Source organism: Delphinapterus leucas, chromosome 4 (genome assembly GCF_059928025.1).
Source record: "Delphinapterus leucas isolate spDelLeu-1000000601 "Yukka" chromosome 4, BTC_Dleu_Yukka2, whole genome shotgun sequence".
Taxonomy (NCBI): Eukaryota; Metazoa; Chordata; class Mammalia; order Artiodactyla; family Monodontidae; genus Delphinapterus; species Delphinapterus leucas.
The window spans coordinates 62,604,377-62,618,620 of record NC_143132.1 but is presented as its reverse complement, the minus strand read 5'-3'; the positions used below and the strand labels follow the sequence as shown (position 1 = coordinate 62,618,620).

The 14,244-nt window shown below is 38.7% G+C and overlaps 1 protein-coding gene across 1 annotated transcript in view; it reads left to right on the top strand.

The window, feature by feature from the left end:
- Nucleotides 1-817: 817 nt before the first annotated feature.
- The window catches only part of LOC149749319 (limbic system-associated membrane protein-like), a 323,667-nt gene continuing 310,240 nt past the window's right edge, over nt 818-14,244 (top strand). The window contains exon 1 of the transcript XR_016392997.1: nt 818-925. The gene's annotated coding sequence lies outside the window, so the exon portion shown is untranslated. The remainder of the gene's footprint in view (nt 926-14,244) is intronic.

Sequence of the window (14,244 nt, the reverse complement as noted above, 5' to 3'; positions counted from 1 at the left end):
TTCTTCTTTTTGCGGTATGCGGTCCTCTCACTGTTGTGGCCTCTCCCGTTGTGGAGCACAGGCTCCGGCCGCGCAGGCTCAGAGGCCATGGCTCATGGGCCCAGCCGCTCCGCGGCATGTGGGATCTTCCCGGACCGGGGCACGAACCCGTGCCCCCTGCATCGGCAGGTGGACTCTCAACCACTGCGCCACCAGGGAAGCCCTGGAATCCTCTTTTCTATCATAAGATTTATGTGCCATGACTTGGATGCACTCTGTTGATTTCCCTCAGTCATTAGGGGTAATGGCTAGAGATATCTAGGGGTCGTTGATATTTAGTTATAACAGTAACAAAGATCATAGCAATAAATGTTAAATTCTCACTGTGTTACAGGCACTGTGTAAGTCACGTTCTTACACATTACCTTTCTTAATCTTTACCACAATCCTGATATATACTTTTCTCTCCAATTTACATATTGTAAATCTGACCTTCTGAGAGCATGAGCAAATTACCCAAAGCCACACAGGTTTTACATGAATGACAAGGATAATTGAATGACAAAGGCAGGACTATCAGATTCTGTAAAGGACTATCAGATTCTGTAATCCTTGCTTCACCCACAATGCCTTGCATGATTTCTGTCCATGATGCATGTTCTACTCAAGACTCTGTGAGTCAGGAATTTGCGTAAGGCCTAATGAGGACAGCTTTTTGTGCTTCATGATATCTGGGACTTCACCTGGGAAGACCCAAAGCTGGCAGTGACTCAGTGGCTTGGAGTGACTCAGTATCTGGAGGCATCTGTACTTAGATACGTAGCCATTGATGCTGGCTGTTGGCTGGCTCTTCAGCTGGGGCAGTCAGCCGAAACGCCTACAGTGATGGCTTCCTATGGAGTGTGGCAGTCTGAGACTTCGCACCTGGTGGATCAAGGCTCTGAAAGTAAGTGCCTTAAGAGAATCAGGCAGAAGCTGTATTATCTTTTATGATCTACACTTGGAAATCATTTAGTGTCACTTCCTCTGTGCTCTATTGGTCAACTGTTTCCTAAGTTAGCCCAGGTTCAGGGGGAGGGGATGTAGACCCCACTTCCCTATGGGAAAGTATCCATTTTCAGACATGTTTAAAACCTTTATAATTCAAGTTTTGATGTGGATTCTTGAAGAAATCTCTTTCTTATGGCTTTGGTTTATATACTGTAGTTCTTAACAATGGCTGCAATTCATCAACATTGGTTGATAAACCTATCAAGTTGTGGACTCTACTCCAAAGATTCTGAAACAAAATCTCTAGGAGGGAATCTGTAGTTTTACCAAGCTTCTGGTGATTCTTAGAAAGCTGATCTAACTAAGCACCAAGTTTTACTTACACTGCCTCTATAGGTGAAGATGTTCTCAAAAGCCTTCAGCCAGACCCACTCTTGGTAAGGCTGTCCCAAACTAGTAAACTCCTTGGCCTCTGCTATTATGGCTGCTTGTCTGTCATTCTCATCTCCTCTGTCAGCCTTGGAGAGGTCCCTGAAGCTTTACAGAATACCATCTCTAGATTTGCAAGAGGAATCCTGGGAACTCCCTTCCCCGTCTCATCAGGGATGGATGACAGGACTTTAAGCAAAATCTCTGCTGAAGCTATCACAGCAAGGGGTGTACCAGCTTAAAGCTGTCAGTTGATAATCACTCTACTGTGAATGGTTGAGCTAGTAGCACCCAGTGATTCGATTTGCATGTTTATAACAACGTGTGCACAGAAGTGCCAGTTTGGGGTGCCACTGCAGCAGCTCCACTCCAGTGAAAACATCTTCAAAGAGCCTTGTCAGCATCCTTCAGCATTTTTTTCTGAGGTTTAGAACTAGAGGGTGGGTGGCAGTCCACACCTCAGGAGGAACGGCTGATAAAATCTGTTAACTCTTTCTCCCCTTAGACATCATATCTCACAGCTGCATCAGCAAACAGTCCCCTCAGTGGGAATTTGAACTCTGCTTAGATTAAAAATAGAAGAGAAAGGATGCGTCTATTTTACCTGCCTGGTTTCCAGTCTTCAGATTGTCAGGAGTTTCACATATCTAGTATCCATTCATGGAGTGGGAGAGAAGAGACTATAAGGGACCCACTGGGGAGGATGAAGAGATTTGAGGAAAGAGTGCTTGCAAGAGGAGCTTTCTGTAACTTTGAGGCTGGAAGGTACCTGGTAGTTATCTTGAGAAGGGAACAGGTTACTAAGGAGATTGACCTGCAATTCAGTTAGAGAGGGTATGAAGAGAAACCCACTGCTTTCATCCACTGGGCAGGAAGTCAAACTCAGCTTGCTAACTGGACCACAGTCCTCCCAAATCTCAGCCAGTGCTTCATAACTGTACCTGACGGAGGCTAAAGAGATGCGATCAGTTAGAATCATGTTCTCCAAATCCTTCATAAAGGTGAGAGTCTTTAGAAGAAGAAGGTAAAACAAGCAAAAACCAATGAAAACCGTGTCATGTTCTTCACAGGAGTGGGGTAAGGTTGTGGTGGGCAAAAAGCAAACGGGTCACGTGTTTTTTCTTCCTTTCTTTCTTTGGTGCTTTATACATGGCCAAAGGACTGGGTCCAGCTATCTGTACCTTCAAAAATGTATTTCTTGAACAGTCTGCATCAGAATCCCTGAGGAGTTTTATAAAAAATGAAGATGTCTATAACCCACCTTAGATCTACTGAATCGGAAAATCTGGGGGTGGGACCCTGGAATCAGAATTAGTAACAAGTTGCTCAATGACTCTGCAACACACTCAAGTTGAAGAAACATTAACTTGGATCCTGCCATTGGCCGTGTTGGGGGAGCCAGCAAGGGTGTTGCTAAAGGTCTTTATTAACAAGCACACTCTCTTTGTCTGTCCTTATCCCTCAAGGGGACCCACGGGCACTAGGAGGGTCTTTTGAAGTTCAATGATGTTAAGTGGTTGACCTTTATGAAGTAGAGTCTTCTTTGATATTAATTAGTCATTAGGTCAGCAAACATTCTAAAGGACAGGGCTACCTATAGTGCCAAATACTGTAAAGATGACTCTTTGGTTTCTGAATAAAAGTTAGATACCATTTTCTGTATTGGAACCCAGTAAAATTGCTTGTCCAAATGACTACTAAATTTCGTCAGCCCTGGAAGAGCCAGTAGAGGCTGTATGACATTCTAATCAATGTAAAGACCCAACAGATATTGAATTAACTGTATGATGTGCTTTAATAAATTAACACTGTACAAAGATCATATGAAAATTGCCCTGTTGACTAAATTTCTTGGAAGAGTGATACAGAAAAAAGAAATGGAAAGTAGTAATTATTCAGCACCTGATATATATCAAGGACTCTGTTAGGTTACTGACATTCCACATTACATTTAATCCAATGCAAGTAGGCTTTGTATTTATATGTGTATAAAAGTATCATTATAAATAAGTTAACCAGATTCTTATTGCTTATTTATCATGCATGACACTAATTGCCCCCCCGCCAAAATAAATCACTGAAAGTAAAATGGAAGTGATTGGAAAAGGATTTAGATGTAATGTCATCTAACATTTGAAGTGAAGTTAAATGGTATGTTTGTTCTAGTCCAGTCTTTACCATTATATCATAAAGTCCTCCTCCATAATATTTGGAAAATGTGTGAATACCTGGTGTTGGCTGATTTACTATCGAATTTTGAAAATTTGGACAGCACTATATTTGTGACTTTTTTTGATAGTTAAGAATTTGCATATATAGCACCACAGAATTTTAGATTTGGCTAAAACACTTAACATTTAAGATGAAGAAGCCAAAATCCAAAGTCATATTTATTAAAAAATGCTTTTCCTGCTAACAGTTTTTACTCTTATTCTTAATAGGGAAATATACTTTAATTTCAAAGAATTTCATAAAGCCAGAAATGCCTAAAGTTATTTTGGTTTAACAATTTTCATAGAAAAAAATTTAACTGATAGTTAAAAGACATTATATGTGGATTTCTTCACTTATAGCTGATATGCCTTGGGTGACCGTGCTTTAGTTTCTTTAACCCTAAAATAGGAATGAACGGTGGATCAAGTTCATTGGGCTGTTGTGAAAACTAAATTAGAAAATGTACATTCAGTACTTAGCATAGAGCTAATTAAAGTTAGATACATGTTTCCAATTATTAATTAAACAAATACGTTTATAACATATATTAAATTCTGCCTACATGAAGATAGTCTATTCTGATTAAAAACTACCCTAAGATTCATACATTTTAGTAAGCCAAAAGTTCCTTGCCCCATGTTACTCTGAATTGGGTGACGTTTTACATAATTCATAGTTATGAAACCATCTTGATGACAATGAAATTCTGCATTATAAAGATCTGGAAATTCAAACTCATTTGCTTTTATTTCTACATACGTCAAGATATTGTAGAGTCATGGAGATTTATTTCAATCTTAAGAATAATATACTCTTAATTTTATGTGCTGAATTTATATGCTTACAGAAAAATATGCATTAGAATTTAAAAGAAAATATCTTAGATAAAAAGGGGCCATCTTTGAAGAAAGATAATTAGCTTATTTTCATCGGCCATGTATAACAGCATCATCCCTTTCCCATTTTGCTTTGGTATGTTGGTGTACAGATGGGTCTTCTTTGTTGACAAGGTACTAATGATGATGCCCCTATCCCTCTTCAGCTCTTCTTATTAGCTGCTAACCACCTTCATTTATTACTTCTGATTCCCTGCATGTTCAGTATATTAAATGTTTTTTTTTTTTTTAAACTATTTAGACATTCTTTTTTTTATTCAGCAAATACAGACTGAGGGCCAATTATGTGTACACTGCCAGGTACAAGAAAGATGGTGGTGACATAAGAATGTGAGCTCTTCCCCTGCTAGGTGGCTCTCAACCAGAGCAGTATATTAAATGTTAACAAATGGTTCTCATTTTACATGACAATCCTACTAATTGATGATTATAGAAACATATTAAGCACATAATGCCAAAATATGTTACCTAAGCTGTTAATCTCTTATTTGAGTTCCTTTTATGTGTTGGGAATAGAATATGCTATTTAGAGGTCACAGTAGGAGCACAAATACACCTCTACACCTCTTCTTCTCAATCTTATGTCTGTTACTTTGTGTTAATGAAGAATTCTAAATCTAATTTTCCATTATCAGTCTCAGGCTTGCAGGAAAGATTTCTTAGGCACAGAGAAGAGTAGCTGAAATTCATGATGGAAAGAGAGGGAATGTGATGAAGGGAAATATTTTTGACCTGGCATCTCTTCAGTGCCCAAGTGACTGTGGGAGACTGCTTCTTTTATATGATGGATTACCACTTTTCCATGTATCCAGCTTGGAGAAAGGAAGATGAGAGCAGAGGAGCAGGACTAGACCCTTCGATTCTCAGCTAATGAGCATCAAGAGGACCATAGAGAAAGCACTGGAAAGGAAAACAAATACAAGAGGAAGGGAGGTGAGGGAATCAGTGCCTCAGAAATAAGGAACAGAACTGACTGACTGATGGAGTCGGTTGCACCACCATACCTCAAGTGTCCTGACCTTTGTAATGTCTCCACACAAGTAAGATGGATGTGAGACTCACTGATGTCCTCAAGGCATATCACACAGACACTAACCTAATCCCCTCTGCCAGTTTAATTTTTTAAAGATGGACTTTCTGGGTTTTTTGTTCTTTTTTTTTGTTTTTTGACTTCTGTCATGATCACACTTACTGCCAACTGGGTGTTATTTCACAGTAAGAAGCATAGTAGGCTGTTATTAGGGACTGATGTTCTACCTGATCCTCAGTCAGGTATGGGTCTAAAATTCATTGTGCTCTTTATACACTACTTAGCTGAGCAAGTATTTACGAAGTTCTTTAGTATACCACAAAGAGTGCTAGAAGCCGGGGGTATAGCAACTCAGATGGAGTTCTTGTTCTTAATAACTTCAGGGTCTGGTGGGAAGAAATAGCCATAGAAACTTAAACCTCGATGTGAAGGCACTGAAGAATAGAGAACAGGGTTTACAGGATAAAATCCTGGAGAGGATAATCTTTTGGCAGAGTCTAAAAGTGATATAAAAAGAATATTCTAAATGTAGAAATTAGGATGAGCTAAAGCATAGAGTAGAAACCGTTAGAATGTTCCTGGAAACAACAGTTTGGTCTTAACTAGAAGGTAAAGTGCAGGAACATGGATAGGACATGTGGTGGGAGAAGCAGGCAACAAATCATGGAGGGTCGTGTAGGACCTTGTTACTCCAAATGTTATCCATCATCCTCAGTGTTGGCCTTGGCTGGAGCTTGTTGGAAATGCTCTGGCCAGACCTACTACATACAAATCTGGATTTTAACAAGATCCCCAGGTGATTCCTTTGCACAATAGAGCATGAAAAGCACTGGTGTAGCAGATGTGAACAGATCCAAGGAAAACATAACTGGTAGCTGAGGGACCAGAAGTTTTTCTCAGCCAGTCTCTACCTTTCTCTTTTCCTTCATCACCAAGAATGGACTCCTTAGAGTAGCTTCAAGTTCACTTTAGGCCTTGAACTCTTGCTTTCTACTGCTTGATTTCAGTGAAACCTACCCTACCCACCCCCTGCACCCTTACCATTGAAAACCACATGGAAAGCCTTGGGTATGTGAGGGTAAAAGGAAGTTGGCAAGGACACTATGGAAAATCTTGAAGGCTAATGTTAACAACTAATATTTTTTCACTGCATCATGGTTGTCAATTTTTCACATACATTTTCCTCACATCAGCCCTGTGAGATCATGATCAATTACCTCATTCTGCAGATGAAATAGTTGAGACAAATGATATAAGTTGTTGAAAGTCACATGGCTGAGGAAGAAGCAAAATATAGACTAAACCTAGGTTTTTGAATATGAAGTTCAATGATTTTTCCTCTTCTCTAAGTTGCTCTCCTAGCTCATGAGCTCATGGTGCCCTGGCCTGGTTGGTCCCTGTTGCTGCATTGTATTCTAACATCATTTTGCAACAGAGGATCCGAGGACACTGGGAGTTGGGGTACACTCAAAGCAGAGGTCCACTAGGGGATGGCTTGGCTCACCTATTCAAAGGAATTGAGATTCAGTTAAATGTTAAAGCAATATGATTCTTTTTACTCTCTAAGCAGTCACCAAGGGATGCAGAACAGAGGCAGGAAAAAAGTTAAATTAATTTTAAATTAATTCTGATTAAGAATAGGAATCAAATTCTGATGAAAGTCGCTTTTCTTTACTTTTTCACTGTTCAAGATTACAAAAGACCATGACTTTAGAATAAAACCTCTCCACTGAGTCATGACCAGTCTAAGGTTAGAATTCATCTTATTGATTGAATTGAAATGTCTACAAAGATGATTTGATTGATTGAATTGAGATCAGCCAGTCATTGTATAGTTAAATTGGAAGTAAAGATTCTACAGAGATATGCCTGAATGTTCAAATGCGGGTAAAGTTTCCCTCTCCTCAATTATTCAGCCTGTGATCATCCATTGAAAACAAGGATAAGGGTCCATGAAAAAAATCATGAATGTCTTTTGATATGCTTATACTCTCTTCACTCTGTTTCCTTTGAGAGTTTGGGGTCTAAACCTCTCTTTGGCTGGTAGAGAGAAAGCAGAAATTTTTTTATTATCAAAATGGAAGTGATCTGCTGTGGTGGTCCCCAAATAATACTTCATTGAGGGCTCAAAATAGCTCTATATTCACTTCTTTGGTACCTTCAGCTCAGAAGCAAATAGTATTGCTTTAACCCTGAAACCCTGCATCTGGTATGCATGTGAAGAGAATGTAACTGTTATAAATTCAGAGAGCAGAAATCACAGAGGGAAAGGACAGTATTTGAGAGGTGAGGTTAAGAAAGTAGAAATATGATGCTTAGATATTCAGTTTGTTCCTATTGTACATTAGGTATTTTTTTCAGCTTTGGAAATCTACCTCCCGTTGGAAATAAAATCTTTGATTTATTTCAAAATTTGAGGGACCTTTATGCCTTCATTGAAATCAAAGATGTTAGCTTTTAAGGGAAATATGTGATTTTCCCTTCTTTCTTGTCATTCACTTTATAAGCTTGGGAACACCACTAAGGGCATAAGTGTGTGTGACTAAGGTGAGATTGCATTAGAGCAGAGGGCAGCTGGAAGAGACAAGTAATGACTCCTCATTAAAAAAATATTTAAACTAGCTGGCTTATGTGCTAACATAGTCATCTGGGGTCAGATCTTCTAGAAATGGTCAAGAAACATTTTTTTTTTTAAAGTTACTGTCTTAGACTATGTCAGCAAGACATAGGTGTTTATCAGTACCTTACTAGCAGGAAAAAGCTATGAAAAAGGTCAATAGAAGGGGTATGAGAGGCTGAAGGGCCCAATCTAAGCCTGGAGGGGTCAAAAATAAAATATCAATTTGTACAGCCTTTGAAAAAGAAGAGGCGCTTAGAGAGAATATAATTGCTTGTAAAATCTTAAATGCTGTAGATAATACTGAGGCACCCTGGTTGGTGTGGGCAGCTTAGAGAAGACAAGCTGCAAAAGAGAAAAACAATTTCTCTCAATGCAAGGGAAAATGCTATTCATGCAGGGGCTATGGGCATCTAGCGTGATGTGTAGCAAAAAGATGAATTCAAGGAAACCAACAAAAGAACATCTAGGAGAAAACAGGTCTTGTTCTGGTTCAGGTATCTATTCAGAATGAATAGACTATGACACTAGTTTTATTCATGAAAAGGCTTATTAGCTACATATTATATGGATATCTATATCGATCTGTCAATGTAATCTAAAACTGTCAAATTTCTGGGGTCTGATCTCAATTAAAAACTAAGATTGATAATTTGTGGACTATCTCTGTCTGCTTAATTCGAAAGGCAAAACTCAAGGTTTAGAAAGACCTTTTATAGTATAGCTGGATATCACAGAGACAGAATTAGCAGGAAAGACTGCTTCAGCTTGGAGCTGAGAGTGTGGTGAGAAGCCCCTTGTCACAAGTTTAGTAGATAAATTGAATACATCAGTTGAAACCTATGCTTTGACTCATTTATAACAATTACAAAAAATAGGGAAAGCCCTCGAATGTGAGCTGTGGTGCCAACTTGTTTATCATTGCCTTCATTTGTTCATTCTTTCATTCATTCATTCGTTCACTCATTTTGCAAATAACAATTGAATGCCTAGTAAATGATCAGGGAATGTTCTGAGTGCTAAGGACACAATTGTCACCACACAGACCCCATCCTTGCACTCATGGAGCTTATAGACCTGTAGGGAAAGATAGATTAAAAACAGAAACAAATGCTAAACAAGATTATTTCAGATGGCAAAATTCCTATGTAGAGAATAAGACGGCTTTGTGGAGATTTATTGCTTAGATGAGATAAGGAGGATAGACTGCTTCTGTGGGGTGGTCTGGAAAGGCCTCTCTGAGGTGTCATTTGAAACCCATGATGAGAAGAAGCCAGACTATATCAGCAACATACATATGTATAGCAGAAGGTGCAGAATACCTAGTTTATCTCAGAATATACAGATCAGAGATTCGCTAACATGGCAAAGTTCTTAAATTTTTTAAGAGGGGAAGAACTCCCTCTCTCTCTCTCTCTCTCTCTCTCTCTCTCTCTCTCTCCCTCCCTCCCCCTCTCCCTCTCCCTCTCTCCCTCCCTCTCTCTCATTCTCTCACTCTCTCACTCTCTATCTCTACCTATACCTCTATCTCTCTATCTCTTAAAAATGGAAATTGCCAACTCTTCCTTATGTGTCCTTGAAGGTCATGTGTCTTTCTATCTTCTGGAGTTGCAGTGTTTCTTAAGCACAACAAAAAACATGTCTGGACTTTTGTAGCCCTTGAAAGACTGGTTTCAGTCCCAACAGAGTTCAAAGAATTATCTTTAAGTTTAATACAGTGCTATGTGAATGGTGGTTGCTTAATGAAGAATAGCTAACATAAGGAATGGAATTTTGTTTAATAATGGTAGTTGCTAAATATATATGTGTTCGTTAAAAAATGAAATTGAGTTTAATGAGCTTATAGACTAGTAGTCTTTTTCAAAGATGCCAAAATGCTTTATTACTCATTCCACAAGTAACCCTATTCACTTGCCTACGTCAGATATAAGAGTGTTAATCCTGAGAGTAGTAACCCTGAGCAGTGATTCATAGCAGTGGTTCAAAGATGAGATTTGACTTAAAGCAACACTTTTGTCTCGATCACGCAAATGACTGACGCTTAGGTAAATAACAATAAAAGGGAGAACATACTTTTATATAGGTTATTTTTTTCAATAGACTGTGAAAGATAAGATAGTAGCCAATTAGTTACGCCTCTTTAGAACCCTAATTCTTAGCACATATGCAAATGATAGATGCTCACTAATCTTGAAGGCTGTGCAATGAACTGAAATAAGGGTGGCTTTAAAGCCAGACAAACTGGTTTGAATCCTGATTCTGCAACTTTCCAGTCCTATGGGCTTAAGCTAATTGGTTTGTTAGCTAAAGCCCACTTTTTTCACCTATTGAATAGAGCTCCTACTACCTTTCAAGGTGGATTTGGAGATTAGTGATACTTTAGGCAAAATAACTATAGGGTAGCTATTGATATTTAAAAACAAGAAGAAAAATAGGCAGAATGTGCTATTAAGTTCTGTGAGGGCAGGAACGGGAACTGTATCTTTCTGTATCCACAATTCCTGACACAGGAATAGCCACTCAACAAGTACTAGCTGAGTGAGTGAATAAATGAATTTATGTTTGATGATTTGAGATGGGTAAGGAGGTGAGAAATAGTATTATATCATTGTGACTTATATCCAGTGATAGACAGAAAATTGAAGAATTTCAGGACCACAGTAGACGTCATGACACCGTCAAATTTGTTATTGCCTCTAGGAGGAATACTCTTACACTACTCTAGAAAGAAAACTGTCTCGTTTATTCATAAAAAAAAAAAAAAAACTTCAGAAAGAACTATCATCAATTATGTCTACTTTCCAATAGCAATTCCCCACTAGACAAGCATACAAAAAATTAATCAAATAAACAGTACTGAAACACCTCCTCTAATGTTCATTGCAGGAGTTCTCCTGGCCTTTACAAGAATCAGGTGACCTCAGTGCAGATAAATCATTACTGGTTGAACTGTGTTAGTGTTCTGGGTGAAAAGAACAATGTCTCAGCCCAAAGGCCGTGTAATGATTCTTTGAATAATTGCAGTTTGACCCTGGGAAGAAGGGTTGAAGATTGTTTTGGATCTTCAGTTTTTACATCCTCATAAGCAATAGTGGTGAAGTCAAAGCTAAGAGAATGTTTTAAAGGAAGCAGTTGAGTGGTCTCTGTATTCAGAAAGCAGGACAGTATGTTCTAAGAATTTCTGAGGGCCATGATAAGAGTCTACAAATGAGTCTACATACCTGTTGGAAGAGTTAGTCTCAACCTAAAGAGATGGTGGAATAGACCTTAGGTAGAAAAAGATTTTACTTTTCCAGGGGCCTAAGAATCTGAGATAAACAGCTCTGTCCTTTACTGTAGATGGTAGAAATAAGGAAAGTTATCAAGAAGAAAGAAAATCTACATAGGTACAGAAATATGCAGATCAGGTGATCTGAGGAAAAGAGTGGCAGAAAAATCTTGCTTTCTCTCCATAGTTGGTTTATAATATTTCAGTTAAACATTTCCACCATGCTGCCTACAATGAACACAACCCCATCTGAAGGAAATTGTTCCACCCTTCACCTACAGCCTCTGCTGAGAAACTAAGTTATCAGGTTTTTCCCACCTGTCCAAACTATTCTCATTTCGACCGTACCACAGTTCACTGACTGAAGTGGGTGTCTGCCAACTGGGATACGAATCTATTAACTAGCCTAAGGTATAGCCCATGTGAAATAATAAACTGGGGTAAAGAGATTTGCTCAGGAATTTGTGTTGGGAGTGTTACTACAAAATGGCTTAGCTAGCAAAGGAAATTGAAGCTTAATCATGCAGAGAATCCATAAGTTTATTGTCATAAGTAGCTCAAGTTGTGAGAAAACAGAACCTGTGATTAACCAGAAGCTGTGAAGTTGAGAAAAAAGTGCTCCAAAGTAAGGAGAGAGAACTCACAGTCCAGTTAGCACTTGGAAGAGAAGTGGGTATTCAGAGATGGAGATTTGTGGAGAGGAGCTAAGTCACATTTGTGGTAGATACATATTAACCAGTTCCTGCTCTTCCTGCAACCTTGTTCTGTTCTAATTTCTACTCTTACTGAGTTTTAGTTTTCAGTCTTTCCTGGTTCACTAGACAGCATATCTTTACAATAAGACCCTGTTCCTTGTGGTAAACCGACCCTGTGACCAAAGTATACAGATTAAAACCCATATGATGACCAAGCAGCCTGTTTTCCTTGGCACAGTCTCAGTGTTAGATGAATACCCAATTCATCTAACTATTCAAATCTAGATGAGTACCTATTGTTCACACACAGCCAGGGAAGTTGGTTCTATTCGTGGTTTGAAAAATACAAGTGCTGTACCCTTAGCTGGCCTGATTCAGTTTGCAGAGAATGGGGCAAGAGAAGGGCAGACGAAGGAGGGTGGGAGGGATAGAGAGAGAAAAGGAGGGGAAAAAGAAGACTGGCAGAAATAAAGATTGAAAGATTGAAAGCTTTGGATAGGAAGAATATCATCCAATAAGTAGTTGGCAAATTCCCCTGAGTTTGGAGATTAAGAAGGTTTGTTGACCTAAAATAAGTCTTTTAAAGTTAACATCTGTCAAAAGAAATGACAGTCAGTTTCAAAAATTTTTCATGCCCAAATATATAAGGCTTAAATCTTCTGAGTAAACAGTTTGCCTTCAAATATAAAATAAAATAATGTTACGACAGGGGTGGTGTTTGCATGTGACTTGTTTACCAAGAATCCATCTACTACTAATATTTTATTTTTTTAAGAAAGCATAAGTCTACTTACAGAGCCTAAAGAAAAATGTCTGGGTATCCCTGGTTGAATTCATATAAAGGAGGCAGGCATGTTTCCATATAACAACTCAATAGAATGGTTATGGCCACTTGAATAATACAATAAAATTTATTTTTATATTGGATCATAAAATTACTATACCAGAAGTGGCCAATAGTTTATCAGTTTTCAAAATGGCTAGTGTAGGATGTGACTGAGAAAGGTGTAAAATCCCTCAAATGTGTCTAATTATCCCAAACTGTACTGCCTAAGGGAAATATTCTCCTGACCCTTTTGGTTGATCAGTTTATGTTATAAAACATATGGGTTGATGACCCTTACAACATAGCTTTGCTTCAGTGAATAATGTAAGTACAGGTGCCTTTAGTGTCCTATAAATATTGTCTTCCCTTGAAATGGTTTTGCATTCATCATGTGTCTTTCTCAAATTATTTTCTAGTGTCATTATTTCACATGTTAATTGAACATCACTAATCCTATATAGACTGAATGAATTTTAGAAAACAACTATTAAAATTGACTTAGGCTTCAGATCAGGGAAACCTGTTGAAAATAACAGACCAAATTCAGAGTCCAAACCCTCTCTCACCACCAGCTCCAGACTGGACCCAATCGGTTGGTTTTGGAGGAGAAGGAGAAGTTTAGAAGCCATTTACTCTTTTCTCTCCAGGCCCTAAGAATGACTCTGTGTGTGTGTGTGTGTGTGTGTGTGTGTGTGTGTGTGAGGAGAGGAGCTCTGCGACATTAACACTGATATGAAAGAGTGAAGGTCAAAGTTACTTACATTTGAACCCAGGTTCCATTTATCACTTACTAGCTGTGTGACCTTAGCTAATTAATCTTTCAGCTCATTTCCTCAGCAGTAAAACGTCAATAATAGCACCTGCCTCATAGAGTTGTTGTAAGGATTCAGTGAGAAAGAGCCTGAAAAGCCCCTCCCATGGAACTTGGTCCATCAAAAGCACCTAATGAAGTTGAACCGCTAATGATGACCATGGCTATTCTTTCTGTAGTCACAGTGATTAAACCTGCTCCTATAAGTAGAGAGATTTCCTTTTTAAATGTCTCCTGTGGCAAGACATCCTCACAAAGAAGTCACTGAGAGAGGCAAGGGGCAGGTTTGGGCCAGGAAGCTCTTGCATGAAAGAAGGTTGGAAGAAAAATGCACATCCTAGATGCCCTCACCATGATCCTGAAGGCAGAAAGAGAAAACTCTGAAGACAGATGAAGGAAAAAATGTTGAGAGTAGGTTTACCTAGGTGTGGGATTCTATTCACTGCTTACTTATGATATGCCAGGCGTGTGCTAGTGCTGTCACTATAA